This window comes from Pan paniscus, chromosome 14 (assembly GCF_029289425.2).
Source record: "Pan paniscus chromosome 14, NHGRI_mPanPan1-v2.0_pri, whole genome shotgun sequence".
Classification (NCBI taxonomy): Eukaryota; Metazoa; Chordata; class Mammalia; order Primates; family Hominidae; genus Pan; species Pan paniscus.
The window spans coordinates 62857434-62877390 of NC_073263.2; positions in this window are offsets into that span (position 1 = coordinate 62857434).

Here is a 19957-nt window from a genome sequence, read left to right on the forward strand (position 1 = left end):
ATTAAGGCAATATTATTATAGACAATGCTTTAAGAGAAGATAGTTTTAGGTCAACTTGATTATATATCTTTCGATGCTTTTGCTTTTTAACTTACTCTAATTTGTCATACAGAAATAAAGACATTGACCTTCAGGTTTATTTGTTTTATGGAAGAAATAAAGAGATTATATCACTAAATCAAGTATTTTTCTTACTTAAGGAAGACCTAACGTGCATTCAGCTGCCTGTTAGCTTTTCCTTCTCAATTAACTGCTATTACTGAAAAGTTATTATTAGGCAATCAGATGACAGCTTTAAACTCCTCTATGCTAAAGATAAATGCAATCTAATTACAAATCAATAGCATCCTACAGCAAATATGGAAGTAGTTTGTGCATATTTTAGAAAATTTGGAAAATACATACACTCATGATCCTCAGTGGACAAGGCTCCCCCGGCCTCTCATGAAACCATAACCAAAGCATAGTGTTCTTACTCAGCTGGAGGAGGGCTCTCATTGGTCAGACAAATTGGAAATGAGGATCAGAGTGGTCCCTGGAAATGCCTGAAGAAGGGGTGACATCAGTAATCAAACTCCACCTTTTTATCATATGAGAAATGGCTTTCCATGCCTCAGCTACCTGCTTTGACAAGCAATTTCTTACGGTTCCATCAGACCTGCTCAAGTTTCTAAACATTAGGCCTTGCTTGCTCTAACATGCTATAAGAAAAAAGTATCAAAAGAAATAGATACTGCTATAAAGATTTATTTTGTCATTTCATACTTTAGAAATATATATTGTGAAAGGGAAGAAAGAACATGTAATCAATCCAATATACTACACATTCCTTATAAGTCTACTGTGTGTAAGGCTCTATTATTTACTGAGAGGTAAAAGATAAAATGAAATACAGCCCTCAGGCAATAATATCACTCAGAAAATTTCAGAGCAAGGGGCTGATCTGTAGGATTCAGCAGAAAACTTCAAAATAACCCCAGAAAATTATCCATTTCAGAAAAGCAGAGACACTTGATATGTACCCAAAACTATATTCAATAAAACCGTACACATTTTTTGAGATCTACAAATTGTGGGGTGATGGGATAGGTGGTGAGGCACACACAAACACCACTTTTCTTTGACATTGATGTCAGTAGGCAGGACTATCTCTAAAGCCAGAAAGAACTATGTTTTTAAATATTGGAAAAGAACAACCTGTGTTTGAATCACCCAAGTGCTTGCTAACATAAAAATTCACGGTCCCTACACATTGAATTAGAATCTCTAGTAGCAGAGCTCTGGAATCTGCGTTTTTAACAGCTCCCATGGGAGATTCTTCTGTATATTAAACTTGAAAACCAGTATCCTAGTTTGGGGTGGCAGATATGACTTTGGAACAGAAACCAGGAGATCTGGATTATAATATCAGTTTATCCATTAGCTAAATTGCTTGGCAAATTGTATGTCATGTTTGTCTTTGTCCTTTCAATTTATTGCCTGCAAGTAACATTCAGTAATGCTTGTTCAGCTAAAATTAATCAAACGTTGGTTAAGTAACTTAATGTTTAAATCCCATTTTTTCTATAACCTAGCTATTCTGGACTCTATGATTTTAATGCATCTTCTAGTTCTAATACTCCATGGTTCCAGGGAGAAGGGGTAGATTCATCTTCAAATAAAGCAAGAGCTACCTCAGTTCTGATGTAGCCACAACTTCTAGCCAGTGGTGACTAATAAAACCCTGTATCCCCTGATATGTTTTCTCTGGAGTTGGGAAAACTCAGGGGACTCGTATTAGCCTCACAGGTAAGGTACCTAAAAAGTAAGAGATGCTGGTTTAAAAAGCATCAAACAAACATTGCTGTGTTGCAGCTTACTTGCACATTCAAAATTACAGTAAAGGGTCAGGCACGGTGGCTCATGCCTATAATCCCAGTACTTTGGGAGATTGAGGCAGGAGGATTGCTTGAGCCCAGGAGTTTGAGACCTGTGCTACATAATGAGACCTCATCTCTACAAAAAATAAACAAAATTAGCTGAGCGTGGTAGCACACACCTGTGGTCCCAAGCCTACTTGTGGGGCTGAGGTGGAAGGATCTCTTGCGCCAAGGAGGTTGAAGCTGCAGTGAGTCATGATCATGCTGAGAGGTGACAGCCTGCTGGCAGCCCTGGTAGCCCTCGCTCGCTATCAGTGCCTCCTCGACCTCGGTGCCCATTCTGGCTGCGCTTGAGGAGCCCTTCAGCCCGCCGCTGCACCGTGGGAGCCCTTCTCTGGATTGGCCGAGGCCGGAGCCGGCTCCCTCCGCTTGAGGAGAGGTGTGGAGGGAGAGGCACGGGCCGGGAAACGGGGCTGCGGGCGGCGCTTGCCGGCCAGCGCGCGGCGCTTGCCGGCCAGCGCGAGTTCCGGGTGGGCGTGTGCTTGGCGGGCCCCGCACTCGGAGCCGCCGGCCGGCCCTGCTGCCCCAGGCAGAGGGGCTTAGCACCCGGGCCAGCAGCGGAGGAGGGTGCGACGGGTCCCCTAGCAATTCCGGCACACAGGCGCTGCGCTCGATTTCTCACCGGGCCTTAGCTGCCTCCCAGTGGGGCAGGGCTAGGGACCTGCAGACTGCCATGCCTGAGTCTCCACCCACCCCCAGCCGTGGGCTCCTGCGCAGCCTGAGCCTCCCAGTGGAGCGCCGCCCCCTGCTCCACGGCGCCCGGTCCCATCAACCGCCCAAGGGCTGAGGAGTGCTAAAACAAGGCGCGAGCAGCTCCCCCTGCAGCCCCAGTGAGGGATCCACTGGCTGAAGCCCATCTGGGCTCCTGAGTCTAGCGAGGACTTGGATGAAACTTTATGTCTAGCTAAGGGATTGTAAATACACCAATCAGCACCCTGTGTCTAGCTCAAGGTTTGTAAATGCACCAATCAGTGCTCTGTGTCTAGCTAATCTAGTGGGGGCTTGGAGAACTTTTTTGTCTAGCTCAAGGTTTGTAAAGGCACCAATCAGCACCCTGTCAAAACGGACCAATCAGCTCTCTGTAAAACAGACCAATCGGCTCTCTGTAAAATGGACCAATCAGCAGGATGTGGGTGGGGCCAGATAAAAGAATAAAAGCAGGCTGCCCGAGCCACCAGTGGCAACTTGCTCCAGTCCCCTTTAATAGTGTGGGAGTTTTGTTCTTTAGCTCTTTGCAATAAATTTTACTGCTGCTCCCTGTTTGGGTCCACACTCCCTTTATGAGCTGTAACACTCAAGTGAAGTTCTGCAGCTTCACTCCTGAAGCCAACTAGATCACGAAGCCACCCGGAGGAACAAACAAACTCCGGACACGCTGCCTTTAAGAACTGTAACACTCACTGCGAGGGTCCCCGGCTTCATTTTTGAAGTCAGTGAAACCAAGAACCCACCAATTCTGGACACAATGCTACTACACTCCAGCCTGAGCGACAGAACGAGACCTTGTTTCAAATACACACTCACGTAACACACACACAGGATGAGGGAAAAAAATGCCCAAAGTTTTCCATGTGAATTGTGTCAGCTTCTGCCTAAGTAGATCACCCAGAGGCTTAAGGAATCTTTAGCAGGAGGAAGTTGGAGATAGAACAGTGATTCACTACATGAAAAACACATCAGCTTTAAACCTTTCACAAGCCAAAGTCACAGAGTTAAATCATTGAAATAGGACACAGTAATATTTACGTGGTTCTTTTCACCTCTTCAATTTGGGAGGAACCTGAGGTAGGATATGATGGGAGAACAGAAGAAAGACTCACATCCCTCATCCCAAGCCTTAGTCCTTGGCCAGAGAAGGGGAGAAGACTTACTTCCAAATAAAGTTGGAAATGTTGACTATTACGTGGAAATAAATCTTTCTGTTACTGAAGTTAGATTGTTTCAGAGATTGACAAGACTAGATTTACTCTGGATTTCAAGCTACTGCAAAGGGAAAATGTAACCTTACAGAGTAGTTTTGAATACATCAGAAGGGAAAACAAAAATACTGAATTTTTATATGTGTATATACACGTTATTTTATAGTTCCGAGATCCTTGCTATTTATTCTAACAATTAACCTACAAAAATATGTTGAAAATTAGTAATATGAAAAGAATCCTTCCTGGCGTTTTGGGTGATGAGAAGATGTGCATTACATTGTTCCCAATCTTAGTGAGATTTTCCTGTTTATTTGCAGGATAATGTCAATAATTAGATTTCAATGCATAATAAAACAAATATAATTGATATAAAGCAAAGTTATTAATTTTAACTGGAAAGATCTGGCATGTTTTCACATAGCAAGGGCATTATCAAGGTCTCTTGACGAATTTTTTTTTAAAAAAAACAAAAGCAAACAACAGCTTGATGAGAATGCAGATTAGTGAAAATATGGAGTGTTTAGAATGAGAGAATAGAATACTATGAAATTGGAGTATGGTGAATACAGGAATGACAAAAGCAATATCTTAAAAAGATAGTCTTAAGTAAAAGTATAAAAGTTTTTGAATAAAAATGGTTTGTACTAAACGTGTTAAAAGTAAAATGTCATTTGGGGGCTAATGTAAGAGAAAATGTAATTTTCTAAGGTTTTTGACATTTTTATTTTGCAAAAATGCAGAATATACATTTTATTTAAAAATCTATACTGTATTTATAGATTCTCAACTATAAATAATATTTGAGAAAAACATTAAATGTAAATATTTCCATTTCACTCTAAACAAATGACAATAAAATGCAGGTTTCTTTTGGAAAGAGTAGTATAAATGAAAAGGTAGAATATTAATTGTCTTTGGAGCCAAATTATTGTCCATCCGTATAAACAGAATTGTGAATCTTAAAGTTGTCTTTAAAGAAAAACTTGGGTTTGTTGTCTTAAAACTTAACTTGGAGCCAGGTGAGGTGGCTTAAGCCTGTAATCCCATCACTTTGGGAGGCCAAGGCGGGTGGATCACGAAGTCAAGAGATCCAGACCATCCTAGCTAACACGGTGAAACCCCATCTCTACTAAAAATACAAAAAAATTAGCTGGGCGTGGTGGCGGGGGCCCGCAGTCCGAGCTACTCGGGAGGCTGAGGCAGGAGAATGGCATGAACCTGGGAGGCGGAGCTTGCAGTGAGCAGAGATCACGTCACTGTATTCCAGCCTGGGCGGCAGAGCGAGACTCTGTCTCAAAAACCAAAAAAAAAAAAAAAAGAAAGAAAGAAAAAGAAAAACTCTATGAAACCAAAGAAATACAAACAAGCAAAAATAGAATATTTAAGATGATGGCAGTGTATCAGTATTAAGAGAGATTAAATAGCTTAGAAACTTTTAGACTGGAAATGAAAAGAGGAAATGAGGGCAGTTACGAATGCCCTTGCTAAAAACAAGAGAACAAGAGAAGCCTTCTTCACCAAATCCCATTATGAATAAGCCCCTGTGTGGCATTTTACATGTAAACACTAGTTAAAATGAATATTGAAATGGATAAAGAGAATTATAGTTATGCAAAATATTGCCATGCAAATGCTTATAGACACATGTCTTGAGGACCATGTGGTGCAGGTATAAAATTGAGTTTATTGGAAAGTGATTTACTGGCAAAGAAGTAGCAGAGCACACCCAATTCCCTGAGTTTTCTTTATTGGATATCTTTGGCAGGACAGAGGTGAACTCTTGCACTACTGGGAATGCATGCATGCATTCCCAGTAGAGGGGCGCCGGCCCACAAAGATCGATACATTTATAGGGCGAGAAGACAAGAGCTTCTATCTGGTCTGGAAAGTCACATTTTGGAAAGGAATATCTCCAGATGCACCAGCCCCGTCTTCCGCTGAGCTAACTCAGACCTGGTCAGCCAGGTCTCACCTAAGCTATTCAAATGCCGAAGGAAATAATCCTCCAGATTTAGCAAATTTTTTTTAAAGATTTTCATTTACACTTGAATTTCAGATAAAAAATAATCAATTATTTGTATATAGCTGGGTATGTCTGGGACACACATACTAAAAAAAAAATAAGTTACCTGAAATACAAATTGAACTAAATTTGTATTTAATCTGGCAATCATATACCAGATTTGTCTCTATTCTTTTTTTTTTTTATTATTATTATACTTTAAGTTTTAGGGTACATGTGCACAATGTGCAGGTTAGTTACATATGTATACATGTGCCATGTCGGTGTGCTGCACCCATTAATTCGTCATTTAACATTAGGTATATCTCCTAATGCTATCCCTCCCCCCTCCCCCCACCCCACAACAGTCCCCAGTGTGTGATGTTCCCCTTCCTGTGTCCATGTGCTAATGATAGCAAATGACCTGCTCAGTGGTGGGTGGGAGTGGTCTCATGACACAGACAGCTCAAGTAGAAGTGATTATTATGTATATGTGTATCAAGGGAAAGCTGGCACCATCTTTTCTGTTCCATTATTCTTTATTTTCTCTTGTTGTGTCTTCTTGAAATTATTCCATGTGTTCCCAGGATTCCTAAAGATTCTCAAAATAAAGTGAGAAAATATTCTTTAATACTGGGCAGCTTTGGGTTTTATTTTCCTTTTGTTATCGTGGACAAGTTGCTTCACCTTTCTTAAGCTAAATAGCTAAATTTTCTCACCTGTAAAGTAGGCTTGTATAATATCAGACACAGATACTTTTTATGAGTAAATATTATAATGTATATCAAATGCACAGACTAGTGAATGCTCACTAAATGATAGAAATCATTAATGTGACGTGTACTAGAAATATATTTTTCCAATTCATAAAAACTAAACAACACTTTAGAAAGACTGAAATATGCAAATCTAAAAACAAATGGGAGAAAATGATATTTCACATACCACATACTAGGTGGAATAAGCTTAAAATGTAGCTCTCCACGATTGAATAGTTTCACAGAGAAGAGTTCATTATGGAATCAAAATGGAATAAAAAGAAAAGATTCCACATATGTGTTCATGCTTAAATATTATTGAACATATGGTGTTTTGGAGAATATTCCTTTTGTATTACCATGTAGAAGAGAAAATATCAAGCTTTATGTCCTTTCATTTTTTTATAAATATAATCAAATGTCGGTTTGCCCAACTATTAACACCATTTAAATGAAAAAGTCAAAGTAATTTCTCTTCTTGTCATGTGCCCCATCCCCATCTTCAGTAATTATTCTGAATAGATTTTAATTAAAAATTTACCTCGATCAAGTTTTTGAAATCTAGGGCTTTAAGGACCCTACACTGAATTATTATTTAAATGAAAAGCTTTTTATCTCATGAAGCAGACTAAAATGTGTAGCGTTGAGATTTCAGACATGGCATGAAATTTGTTAAAATTTAAATAAATGTTTTTCTTTCTGTAACAGTAGTGACTTCCCATTGAATATATGAATGCACTTGGGGACTACTGCTGCAGGTCATAAATGACTCAGGTGCTGTGGCCATCTTCTGACTGATTACAGTCATTTGATGATCATCTTTTATCCTATATATCATAATCTTCCATTTCTAGGCTTTGAGTGTATAATTGAAATAATAGGTTGGTGTTATATTATTAAAAATATGAATCTATAAGTTACCCACTCTTGCAGACTTTAGAGAAAATTTATTAGTATATGTCTCACTAAATTGATGAAATTCATAAATACAGCTTACGTAAATATCATTTTAAAGCTATTAATTTTTTAAAAGTACAACTTTACCAATGCCTTTTTATCATCTGATTTTGAAGAAATGTCTTTTTTTCAATGATTAAATAACTGAGCTGTGAAATTAGTTTTGTTGACTGTATATATCAGATGAAAGTAGAATGGGAGGGGGACAAGGGAAAGTAACTCTTCGTTGGGACTTCACTGAGCCAAGTTCCTGGGAAATGCTTAGTGAGAAATAATAAATTAAAATGAGTGGAAGGAAGTGCCTTTTATGTAACTCATAATTAACCCTTGGAACCCTGCCACAATATTTTATGAAGGCAAATAACTTAGCAAGATTCAACAAGAAATTAGATACCATATCTGAATAAGAGTGTCACTTGCAGTTAATCTGCCTCCAGTAAAAATTATAGAGGTTATCAATGATTATGCTTATATTTTAAATGATCACAAGCTAATGCCAAAAGAGTAATGTTCTTTGAGATATGGCGTCAGAGGCTGAGCTAAGTGTTTTGGAGTTTGGATGGGTCACAGATTCACAAAGTTTTTAGTTATCACAAATTATATTCTCCGAAACTATACAATAGTGTTACAAAAATACCAGATTAAGCAGATTAAGCATTTCATATATAAAATGGATCTAAGCCTTAGATTTTTCTTTCATCCTCTGCTTAATCCCACCCTTACTCGTATTTTTTATTACAATGCCAGTATTTTCACTGTGCCCCCCACTCTGGATGGTGGTGGTAATACATAGAGAGGATTGAAAGATTCTTTGAACAGTTTACAGTGGTGAGTTGAATATTCACAATATCATAATCTCAGACATTAAATAATGCAGTAGACAAGGTAGAGTATTTTGCACTTGGCTAAGTGGGTCTATTATAGTGAACATGTATGTGCTATTTCTTCTCAGCAGATTAAGCTGCTATGGAAGAATGAGCTATGCAACAATTTCACAAAGTAAAATACGTCATTTTTTAGGATTAAATTCAATCCGAGCACACAAAAATGATAAATTAGATGTTCCTTTGAGAGGTGGGTCTGAAGAAAATCTGAGTATTTAATGTTATTCCCAGACAAAAAAGGAAGTTTGGTGGTTTTCTTCTTGCCTTCTCTGGTCTGTTCTAGTGGCTCTTTATCTCTGTATTTTTATATTTGTTTTAGTATGTGCCTTGCCCTGTGATTTTATTTATACTACGATAAGAAAGAGAAGGTAAGGGTGTAGGAATAACCAAAACACAGTATAGATGTGCCCAAATGAGAAACTGTAAGTTTGTATCATTTGAATACTATGTCTGTAGTTTGGAATTAGTTCTACTTGTATCATCTCTGTTATTTATTTCCATTGGAAAAATATTATATATTTAGTCATGATTAAGCTCATCTTTCTTTATCCTCCTTAAAGGAACCAACTATGAAAAAAGCAACATTTTCTGCCAAAATAAATTTGGTATCGAGGTGTGAATAAATTATATCAAACGCATTTTTTTAAAAAAATTTATTTGTAAGAGCAGTTCTTATTGAAATTAGACAACTTTTTTTTTGTTTATATATTTCTGAAGACTTCTGCTCATAGAATATAATGTAAAAGACTGCTGAGACTAAATTAACAGAAAATGAAGCTTCCTTCCATTAAACCATAAGTTAGGTGATGGTAATAATAACTGAATATTTTACAGTACAATTCTCAGTGTTTTTACTTCAGCTAGAATATCACAGATTGCCTCAACTGTTGAATTTCTCAAAGAAAGTTCAGTTGTAATATTCTATAGGAAAGGAGATCAATTTCACCCCAATACTTAATTTGCAGAGTTATTAATATGAATATTTTTTATACATAATTTTTTTGAAAGTTTAATCTTCTAACCTGTTCTGGTAATCAAAACTATAGTAAAATCTACCTTCCGGTTATATAGTTCATTATGAAACTTAGAATCTAGTTACTAAGAAAAACTGCATTAATATATTATGTATCTATTAATGCATATATAATATGAATGTATCAATGCAGAAACAATCAATAGGCGTATTTTTCTTCATTATAAATTTTCAATTTAATAACAACCTGCCATTTTTTCCCCTGGTAGGAGAGCTATTACTGGCAATTATGAGATACATAAAAAGCTTTAGCATTACAGAAAAGCAAACTGCTACGTTTAGAAATTTTCATGTATACTTAGAAAGCTTACTGTTAACTACATTTTGTTTCTTACTTAAAAATTATGACAGTAAGTAGAGTTCTTTAAATTAAAGAAGAGGCTAGGACAGAAAACCTCTTTAAATCAGTTGGGTAGAAGTTTATGAGTCTTGCTAATAAACCATTCCAATTAAAAGAACAAAGCAGGAAGGTAGGGAATGCAAGACAGCTTGACTATTATGGGCCAGGCATTTTTCTTGGTATTTTATATTCACAAGTATTGTACATTTAAGGTTCACACAAACTCTGTTGAAAGTTAGTCTTATTTGCTTCATCTGTACATAACGTAATGAGGTGCATCTTAAGTTATAGGGAAGACTTTTCTGACATACAGAAAAGTTAATTTTTTCTTAGTAACGTGCCTGGTGGTATCACCTGGTGGTCAGGTGCGCATCCTCTGGTGCCATACTTGCTGAACCTTCTGAATCCCAGTTTTGCCCTTCACCATCTATATGATATTTAGCAAAAATACTTAACATTTTTAGTTCTTTGATTTTTTTCAGTTTTGGAAAGAGAGTAATAATAGAACTTGTCTCATTCTGCATGATGATTGTGGTAGGATTAAATGAGATAATATAAGTAAAGCACTGAGAACATTTCCTGGCATATCAAATCCTAAATTCTTATCAAAAGAAACTACTAATTTGGAAGTGAACAAATATATCATTTCTGTAATACCATGTCTAAAATAATATTGTAGTAGTTACCAGAAGTAGAATTCAGTCCAGAGGTTTCAATTTTATTTTTCTCTTTTTGATTATATATGTTAGAGTATGTAATATTTTAAAACAAATTGAAATATAAAAAAGATAATATGAAATCTGGTGCAACTGCTGTCAATATTTAAGGAATGTTAACATGTCACATTTTGAATATTTTGTGATAATTTTATAATTCTTTGGATGCAATTGCTGAAGTCTTTTTATACCCTATTTCCACATAGACATTTACCCTCTGCTCCATTCCTTCCTTTGCATTCTGGCATAAACCACCACCCTAAAGCTTGTATGGATCTTTCTCTTTCATGACTTGAAATTCATCATGTATGCATACATTCAAAAATAATGTAATGATATTGTTTTATATGCTTTTAAACTTTGTATAAATGGTAGCAGGTCATTTGTATCATTCTTCAGATTGCTTTTGACTTCAGCATTGTATTTTTGAGAATTATTTACGATGATTAATGAAGACATAGTCTACATTTTAATTGTTCTAGAACATAGCCTATATGACTATATCCATTCATCTGCTGATAATAATTAGGTTGTTTCCATTTTTTTCTATTACAAAAAAGCACAGCAATGTTATTCATATCAAATTATGCAAAAGTGCAAGAGTTCCTCAAGCGCTCTGTTTAGAAGTAGAATTTCTGGCTGATGGGATATGTGTCACTCCAGTGATTAGTTTCCTATTGATGCAGTAACAAGTTACCATACATTTAGTGACTTGAAATGACAAATATTTATGATATTACAATAGATATATAGATCTAAGTACTAGATCACAACTGTCACACAGGTCTCACTTAGCTAACCAGCATGTTGGCAGGGCTGTATTTCTTTCTGGAGACTGTAGGGGAGAATTTGTTTTCTTCCCTTTTCTTAGTCCTAGAGGCTGCTCACAATCCTTGGTTATGACCCTTCCTTCATCTTCAATGCCAGCAGTGGTGGGCCAAGTCCCTCTCATATCATATCACTCTGACCATTGTTATATCTCCCTCTATGAATGACTGGGAAAGGTTATCCATTTCAACGACTCACAGTATTATATTGGGTCCAGCAAGATAATTTAGTAAAATCTCCCTATTTTAAGGTCAGCTAATTAGGAATGTTAATTCTTATTCAACCTTAATCTTTTTTTGCCTTGTAACCCAACACAGTCAGAGGTTCTGAGGATTAGGACATTTACATCTTTGGGGGAGCAGGTCATTGTTCTGCCTGCCATGTCAACATTACCCAATATTTAGAGAGTACAAACTCTCTAAAATGTTTGTACCAGTTATGCCCCTACAAGTAGTGGATGAGCTTTCTTTTTTCTTTACATCTGGTCCACATTTCATGTTGTTGGGTATTTACATTTTTGGCAATCTGTAATCTCTTACTGTTAATTTAATTTTTCTTTTCTCAACAGAATTTTGATTTTAATTTCTCAAGTAAATTGAACTTCTTATAATGTGTTCATTGATTATTTTGGTTTCCTTTTTGAATATTAGTTTCATATCTCTTGTTATTTTTCTAGCTGCATTGTTTTCTGTTTTTATATTAGTTTTAGAAGTTATTTATATATTCTCTATATTAATTCTTGGTAGGTTAAGTGGGTTCTCCAATATTGCAGTCCTATTTTAAAATGCATTTACCTTATTTTTGTATGAGAATTAAAATTTTAATGCAGAAGAATTTACTAATCTTTTACAGTTTGTACATTTTTTGTCTCATTTAAGAAGTTATTCCTAATCTGAGGTTAAAAGATACTGCTCTATTTTTTTATACTTACAAAAGTTTTTCTCATGTAAGTCTTTAATCCACTTGAAACTTTCAATGTGCTGTAAGGCAGAGATCCAATTTTATTTTATTTTCCATATGGATAACAATTGTTTTAATTTCATATACTGAATTTTCAGTGGTTTCCCCACTCATTTTCTCCTTCTCAAAGCCTGCCATTATAATTTGTACATTTCTGGATTTCTATTCAAAATACAATTCCCTGTTTTTAACCCCTCAACTGCAGTTCATACTACAATCTTACCCTTACAAACCTTAAATAGCTGATGATCTGCTGTATGTTAACCTGGATACCGAGTACATTGGTATATGAATTAGGTTTGCTACAATAATAAATGACTTCTTCTTCTTTTTGGTTTTAGAAACAAAAGTTTTGTCACATATGTTCATGGTGACTGCTCATCAGTTGCTTCTGTTTCTGTTCCATATGTCTTTTCATTTGAGTCCCAGCTAAAAAAAGAGAAGCTCCCATCTGAGAAGTGTGATTCACATGGTACAGGAAATAGAGGAAGAGAGTTGGCAACTCATTTAATGGCTCTCAAAGCCTCTGCTTGAATGTGAAGCACATTACTTCCACTCATTCCATTTGCCAAAGCAAGTCACATGGCTAAGCACTGTGTTGACTGGACATGGAGATATATCTTCTTCCAATAAGAGATTCAGCAAGGCACATCACAAAGACCAAAAGATATGTAGTTTTCTTTTAAGATGGGAGAGTGACTATTAGCAAAAAAAATTAGTCAATATGCCAGAATAAGTATTCATTTTACCATTCATATTTGTTAATCGTACATGTTTTAGATAATTGCATATTTCATATATTTGACATTAAAATAGTGAGTTAATAATCTGTACATATCGGGTGAAGGATTGATACTGAATGCAGTAACAAATATAAAATGTGAAACAAATCTTTAAGAGAGATACGTAGACTATATTCAGCATCTGCCATGAACCCAATGATGGCATGAAATTTGAAAGATAAAATAGAGGGCAGTTTTTAGAAATAAAGAATGTTGAGTCTACAGATTAAATAAAGGGGTTCACAGAGGTCCAACCAAGATGAATAAAGTAAAAGTAAAGGAGGTTTTACATATAAAGGAGGGATTGATTGAATCTGTTATTAATGTGGTAACAAAACTTGGGATTTAAAAACAGAGATGTAACATACTAGAATCATCCACTTTTGATTCATCATGAGTTCATTTTCATAGTTTGTACTCCAGTCTCCTCTTCATTCCTTTTTAAATTTTCACTCACTGTTCCAGGCACACTGAACTTTAAATATGTTTTTTTCTAAGCCACCATGCCTTTTTGTTCCTGCTCATGCTGTTCTCATTCCCTGAACTTTCCCTCATTGTTCATTGTGCCAACAGTTTATCACTCCATTCTCTGTGCTTCATTAACCTGTATACATACTTTTGACATAGCACTTTTATTAGTCATGTTTTTGTATGTGTTTCTGTATTTCTACTTATTATCAAACCCTAGTCCCTGTAGGAGACTTGCATATAGGATAAACTCATAGGGTACATGATTTAATGAGTAAATTGTGTCCCTCACTTTTTTAGGACTTTCTTTCCACCGTTGCGCTGAAACTCATCCATTCCATCATTCAACCTAGTGGTTTTCAGTGGTGGTATCATACCATTCAGGTAGAGGTAATTGAGAAAAATAGAAATAATTTTGGGAAATTGCCACTGCAAAGGAAATTTGGGCAAGGAGTCATAAACTCTGTCTTAAATGGTGACAATTTGAGTGGTTATTATAGTCCAAGTCTTCTCTGTCAAGAAAGTAATCAAATTCCTTTATGAACTTAGAGGTGACAGCAGGAAAACTAAGAGAAGCTGATTTATTTTCTCATTGGTGTAAAAATAATTTATTATTAAAATGACTTTAAGCATAAGCAACACAACTGATCATTTGGCTAATGATAAAATTGAGAAAATAGCCCTTACAAATTGTGAAGAAACCTATATTCTTTAATTATACAATTTAAATATGAATAATATTTCCCTATGGTGTTCCCTAGGGTGTAGACTCAGATCTTATTTTTACTATAATACAAACAGAAGATGACTTACAGAAGAGATTTCATGACCTGTAAGGAATCCAAATTTTGTGTTACAAATATTAGAGAAGTACACAATGGCAACCATGAAAGGGATGTGTGTAATCCCCAGTGGAAAGAAGTGCTGTACTAAGAGTGTCAATTTAATGAGGTATAGAATTAAAAAATACCATCCGAGTTATAGGATGAAACAAGGTGGAAGGCAGCAGTAACACAGATTTTTTTTCAGATACTTAATTATATAGCTAATTTATTTTAAGTAAGCTCTTTAGAATGCTCAATAAAATATTATTCGTGGCCAGGAGCAGTGGCTTATGACTGTAATCCCAGCACTTTGGGAGACCGAGGTGGGCAGATCACTTGAGGTCAGGAGTTTGAGACCAGCCTGGCCAACATGGCATAACCTAATTCCTACTAGAAATACAAAAAATTAGCTAGGTGTGGTGGCATGCACCTGTAATCCAGCTACTCAGGAGGCTGAGGCAGGAGAATCACTTGAACCTGAGAGGCGGAGGTTGTAGTGTGCTGAGATCGTGCCACTGTACTCCAGCTTGGGTGACACAGCGAGACTCCATCCCAGAAAAAAATATATATATATATTGGATTGAATTTGATGTTTGATTTTGAGGTCATTCAGGTTGCTGAATGAATGTCTGATTTTGGGAATAGATACCTTGGGCTATTATATCTTTGAACATTTATATATTAATCTTTGAGGAATTCAGAGAAAAACATATATTTATTCTTGTATTGGAAGAGGAGGCTTGAAAATGAAATACAAATAATTAGTCCCAAGGAGGAAAAACTAGAGGTAGTAAAGAGAGTGACAATATAAATAAGCAAGAGTATGGACAAAAATATTGGATGTATTATACCATAAAAGCAATTAAAGCAATTAAAAAGTGATAAAACTCCTGTCTTCTGTATTGACTGAATTGTTTACAAACTCCCAGAATTCACAGACACTTTAATTGGACATTTTTCACTTTCGTTTTCCCTTTCTTTTTCTTTCTTTCTTTCTTTCCTTTTCTTTCTTTCTATTTCTTTCCTTCCTTCCTTCCTTTCCTTCCTTTCTTTCCTTCCTTCCTTCTTTCTTTCTTTCGTTCTTTCTTCCCTTCTTTCTTCTTTCTCTCTTTCTTTCTTCTCCTTCCTTTCTTTCTTTTCTTTCTTTCTCTCTTTCTTTCTCTTTCTCTCTTTCTTTCTTCCTCCCTCCCTTCCTTCCTTCCTTCTTTCCTTCCCTCCCTCCCTCCTTCCTTCCTTCCTTCTTTTTCTTACATAAATGTGCTAATAATTTGCAGTGGCTACCCAATATTTAAATCCATTCTAATTTAGGAAAAATTTTGCATGATTATTTGTAGGAGGTGGAGTACATCTAACCCAAAAATCTGGGGCTGTATTTCTTTAATTTAAATAAATCAACCAATAAATTATTAAATGCATAAGGATTGCCATTAAACTTGAGAATATCAATTAGCAGGCAATTTGAGAGCCTTCTCTGCAAATATCTGTGTAGGTTTTTAAATTTTAACTACTGTCAGACAAGTTAGCCTGCCACAGTTTCATGGATGCTGGAAGAAGACACAAGACTTGTGGATCAGAGTCAAAGGATAGTATATCACTCATAGCAATAGGGCAGCTTATTGCTCACAGGAATAGAAGCAGCCAGAATACTAAATACTTTTGTATCCGTTTCCTGAGTTCCATTTCCACATGGCTATATAGAGGGCCAGATGACATATGCACACTCAGTGAGATGTATGACAAAATATGGGCCTTAGGAATCTGAATATTCTGTGGCCAGTTGGCACACTTGGCATATGCTCTAGAGGGAGGCACTACCTAACTCTATTTTTAAAGGTAATTCCCAATACAAGCATGCTTTAAAAGATTGTCCAGAGCAAAGAGCAGTCAATGACTTGCTTATAAGACCTATGAAAACTTGATAGACCCATGGGAAATTTATTGTATTTCCTCCAACACCAGTAGATCACAATCATTCAAGATTATCAGATTAAGCATGCATGCCTCAGAGTATTACACTTAGGATATAAGGTAAAAAAAATCTTACCTGGAATATTTTATTATTTATATATTTAATGCTACTGTTCTTAAGTAGAAAAAAGTTATCTTACATAAAAAATGTCAAATGTGAACCCCATTTATAGATCTGTTATTAGGATGAAAAGTTGTTTGTAAACTGCTATGAACATAAAGTGTTATATATCTGTTCTAAGATGATTACAGATACACTTTACGGTTGTTTTACAGATGTTAAAGCTAAAGACAGTAATAGTGAAAGGGCAAATCCAACTTTACTTTCAAAGATTAATAAGGGGCTAAGTTATGTCTCGTGACTCTGAGAGTTCTTTGTTTTGTATTGCTTTGTTTTAAATGAAAACGTTCACTGGTGTTAAATGCTAGGCTGATAACAAGCAAACATGATCATTGAAAATTATAAAGTTTGTTTTTTCTCTGTATTTACTGGACATCTTGTTTCACAATATATTCATTTGTTTTAAATACATATACAGAATTATTTCTTAAATTTGTATTTTTTACTTTGATAATGCTACTTCTATGGCATTAACTCAATACAATTTCTAGTTTTCTCCGTTTTCATGAATGATACTGACAACGGCATTATTACTAGATACACAAGTGGGTCTGAAAATACAAAATCTGACCTTTATCGCTAATGGGATCAGCATGGGCTGCCATCCTTCATGGTGTGACATAACTGCTGTTTTGATAACTGACTACAATCAATCCTCTGCACTTGCTTGATTCAGCAGAGCTGAATTGCTTTGAAGCCCTTCTCGCTGAGAAAACTGATTTTACTCTGGGAATTGGTGAATAATGTTTCTCTTACTCTATACAGCTTTTGAGGGAATCTAATAAAACTGTTACCAAAGCATAATGACAATGTATGTGTAAGCATAATTTAAATAAACATACTTTAAAACTCAGTTGTGAACCAAAATTGAATTTAGTGATTTGGATGTCAGAAACTTAGAATGAATGTCTTAGGCAGTGGGGCTAAAAGAAGAAAATCTAATGTCATTTGGCATGCTGTTAGGTTCCATGTTAGTCTTATTAAACTCATAATAAAACTCAATATCAATAAAAAGCAATGTTTTCTAAGATCTAAAATTAAAGCAAAGGTAGAAAGTTTAAACTTTAAAAATGCCACTTGGTATGGTTTGGCTCTGTGTCCCCACTCAAATCTCATCTTGAATTGTAATCCCCACATTTAAAGGGAGGGACCTGTAATTCCCTGTGTCAAGAGAGGGAGGTGATTGGATCATGGGGACAGTTCTCCCATGCTGTTCTCGTGATAGTGAGTTCTCACGAGATCTGATGGTTTTATAAGTGTTTGGACGTTCATCCTTCATTCTTCTCTCTCCTACTGCCTTGTGAAGAAGGTGCTTGCTTCCTTTTCACCGTCTGCCATGATTGTAAGTTTCCTGAGGCCTCCCCAGCCATCCAGAACCATGAGAATTCAATTAAACCTCTTTCCTTTATATATTATCTAGTTTGGGGTATTTATCTATAGCAGTGCGAAAACAGACTAATACACCACTTCATTTATGTTTACCTTCATGACTTGGAGGAAAATTTTTTTTTTTAATTATACTTTAAGTTTTATGGTACATGTGCACAACGTGCAGGTTTGTTACATATGTATACATATGTCATGTTAGTGTGCTGCACCCATTAACTCGTCATTTAACATTAGGTATATCTCCTAATGCTATTCCTTCCCCCTTCCCCCTTCCCCCACCCCACAACAGGCCCTGGTGTGTGATGTTCCCCTTCCTATGTCCAAGTGTTCTCATTGTTCAATTCCCACCTATGAGTGAGAACATGTGGTGTTTGGTTTTTTCTCCTTGCGTTAGTTTGCTGAGAATGATGGTTTCCAGCTTCATCCATGTACCTACAAAGGACATGAACTCATCATTTTTTATGGCTGCATAGTATTCCATGGTGTATATGTGCCACATTTTCTTAATCCAGTCTATCATTGTTGGACATTTGGGTTGGTTCCAAGTCTTTGCTATTGTGAATAGTGCCGCAATAAACATACGTGTGCATGTGTCTTTATAGCAGCATGATTTATAATCCTTTGGGTATATACCCAGTAATGGGATGGCTGGGTCAAATGGTATTTCTAGTTCTAGATCCCTGAGGAATCGCCACACTGACTTCCACAATGGTTGAACTAGTTTACAGTCCCACCAACAGTGTAAAAGTGTTCCTATTTCTCCACATCCTCTCCAGCACCTGTTGTTTCCTGACTTTTTAATGATTTAGTGTGAGATGGTATCTCATTGTGGTTTTGATTTGCATTTCTCTGATGGCCAGTGATGATGAGCATTTTTTCATGTGTCTTTTGGCTGCATAAAAGTCTTCTTTTGAGAAGTATCTGTTCATATCCTTCACCCACTTGTTGATGAGGTTGTTTGTTTTTTTCTTGTAAATTTGTTTGAGTTCTTTGTAGATTCTGGATATTAGCCCTTTGATCAGATGAGTAGATTGCAAAATTTTTCTCCCATTCTGTAGGTTGCCTGTTCACTCTGATGGTATTTTCTTTTGCTGTGCAGAAGCTCTTTAGTTTAATTAGATCCCATTTGTCAATTTTGGTTTTTGTTGCCATTGCTTTTGGTGCTTTAGACATGAAGTCCTTGCCCATGCCTACGTCCTGAATGGTATTGCCTAGGTTTCCTTCTAGGGTTTTTATGGTTTTAGGTCTAATATTTAAGTCTTTAATCCATCTTGAATTAATTTTCTATGAGGTGTAAGGAAGGGATCCAGTTTCAGCTTTCTACATATGGCTAGCCAGTTTTCCCAGCACCATTTATTAAGTAGGGAATCCTTTCCCCATTTCTTGTTTTTGTCAGGTTTGTCATAGATCAGTTAGTTGTAGATGTGCGGCGTTATTTCTGAGGGCTCTGTTCTGTTCCATTGATCTATATCTCTGTTTTGGTACCAGTACCATGCTGTTTTGGTAACCATAGCCTTGTAGTATAGTTTGAAGTCAGGTATTGTGATGCCTCCAGCTTTGTTCTTTTGGCTTAGGATTGACTTGGCAATGCAGGCTCTTTTTTGGTTCCATATGAACTTTAAAGTAGTTTTTTTCCAATTCTGTGAAGAAAGTCATTGGTAGCTTGATGGAGATGGCATTGAATCTATAAATTACCTTGGGCAGTATGGCCATTTTCATGATATTGATTCTTCCTACCCATGAGCATGGAATGTTGTTCCATTCGTTTGTATCTTCTTTTATTTCTTTGAGCAGTGGTTTGTAGTTCTCCTTGAAGAGGTCCTTCACATCCCTTGTAAGTTGGATTCCTAGGTATTTTATTCTCTTTGAAGCAATTGTGAATGGGAGTTCACTGGAAAAATGTTTTTGAGTAACATGAGACTCTCTAGAAATGATTATGTCCATGCTTATCGTTTTGTGGATTCAAAAACAAAAGAACAGAGGTATGAAGTCGCATTTCCAACAACAGTGGTGATACCAGCATAGAGTCTTGGGTCAGTAACTGGTCAGAAAGAAGAGACATGGGTCACAGCAGAAGCCTATCCAC